This window comes from Eutrema salsugineum, unplaced genomic scaffold (assembly GCF_000478725.1).
Source record: "Eutrema salsugineum unplaced genomic scaffold, Eutsalg1_0 scaffold_1, whole genome shotgun sequence".
NCBI lineage: Eukaryota > Viridiplantae > Streptophyta > Magnoliopsida > Brassicales > Brassicaceae > Eutrema > Eutrema salsugineum.
Genome location: NW_006256909.1, coordinates 17,203,624 through 17,205,447, shown reverse-complemented (window position 1 = coordinate 17,205,447; position 1,824 = coordinate 17,203,624). Strand labels below are relative to the sequence as shown.

Here is a 1,824-nt window from a genome sequence, read left to right as displayed (position 1 = left end):
CCGGGGAACCCCGTCATGCTTTCTGGTGGACTTCCCCCCCCCCCCCCTCATCAGGATCGCCACTTCGCATTTCCACTTCTCTCGGTCTTTCTTCCTCTGCATTTTCAATGCGACCCAGAGAATCGCTCCCCAACTCCATTTGGTTTTTCCCATCTCCTGCTGAACTCACTTCTCTACTACCCGTGAAAACCCCCCCTTCGCGACCAACAGGATTGTTCTCAACTCTTAGCCGTTTCCCATTCGTTGTTAAAGTTTGTTCTTCAGAGGCACGACCGAAGACAAGTCCCCTAACAGGCCTGTTGGATCTTTTCTGCTGCGCTTTAGGCCCATTTACCACACCCTTCGTACCATTCCTACTCGCTTGGGCTTTATTTTCCTTACTTCCCTCCTCTCGGCCCACATGGCCCTGGCCAAAAACCACCTTTTCCCGCGCATCACTCCCTTGAATAGGACCCTTTCCTTTCCGAGACTGTATCATTCGAAATTCATTTTCTTTATTTGCACCAGATCCAGTAATATCCTCCGAAGATATCTCCTCAATCTCCAAACTCCCGAATTTATTGGAAACGTCAATATTCACCGAATCTGGCCGAATAATTTCCCTGAGATTACGGCCAAGATTTCCTCCCGATTTTCCTGTCGCAACCACCACCTTGCTCTGCGGCGGCGCTACTCTCCTTCCGTCCCTTTTCACCGCCGTAAAGCCCTCACTTCCCTGCACATGCTCCCTTGGCACTGTCTCATCATTTCGCACTGTTTGCATAGTCACCTCCTTCTCCGATGTGACTTTAGGACAGGAATGAATCAAATGTCCATAAACTCCGCACCCTGAACAAATATTTAGTCAGTCCCTCATAGGCGACGAAGTAATCTCTCTCCGTTATGAGGATTGAACCTTTCAATGGCTTCCGTAAATCCACCTCCAAACAAATTCTAGCAAACCGAGCCCTTTCAAAATTCAATGTGGTCAAATCAACTTTGATAGGCTTCCCCAACCCTCGTGCAATCCTCAGCAGGATCGATTGGTGATAAAAATTCACCGGTATATTGGATAGTCGCACCCATACTGGCGTTGTAACGATATCATTCTTCAGCAGATCAAAATCCGGAGCCCAAGCTTTCACCAACAGATAACTTCCGAATACCCTCCATGGACCTCCGGTCAATGCTGCTAGGTACTCTTCCTCCTTCTCAAAACGCACCATAAAGAATTGCCTCGGGAGATCCATGACATACATAGCCCCACTAGGCTTCCATAGCTCCCTTAGCCTTCGACTTAACACCGCTATCGAAATATGCCTCCCCAATACTTTTACGATCATACAGCGTTTCCACAATCCATTCATAACATCCAGCACCTCCTTCCCAATAGTTATCACTGGCTCCCCATCCTCCCCATCCGGGAAAGCCAAATCCATCCTCGACTCAACAAACTCGTCATCCAATATCGTCTCCGGCGACAACCTCCCCCCCACATTGCTCCCCACTACTTTTTCTGCCCATGAACCTCCCTTATCAGGCGGTTCTCCCAGAGGACTCTCCCTTCCACACATATCCACCATCGTAGCATCCTGCACCAAAACCCTCGAGCCGCCTAAATCGCCCTCCTCCATCCCTTTTCTCTTTAGCACACATTTATTTAATAATAGTGCATTGTTTTCTACTGATTTGATTATTTAGTCCGTTGTTACTCAAACCTTTTTTCCATTTTAATGCCAAGGTATCAGATAGTGTTTACAGAGATTTTGTTTAAAGTCTCCTTTCTTATGTTTTCTTTGATTTGGCACTTTTTGCCGCGACTTTTTTATTTTTTGTTTTTTTTTT

At 46.9% G+C, this 1,824-nt stretch overlaps 1 pseudogene; it reads right to left on the bottom strand.

Annotated features, from left to right (window-relative positions):
• Nucleotides 1-13: 13 nt before the first annotated feature.
• On the bottom strand, nt 14-1,562 carry LOC112082093 (annotated as a pseudogene).
• Between the last annotated feature and the right edge of the window lie 262 nt (nt 1,563-1,824).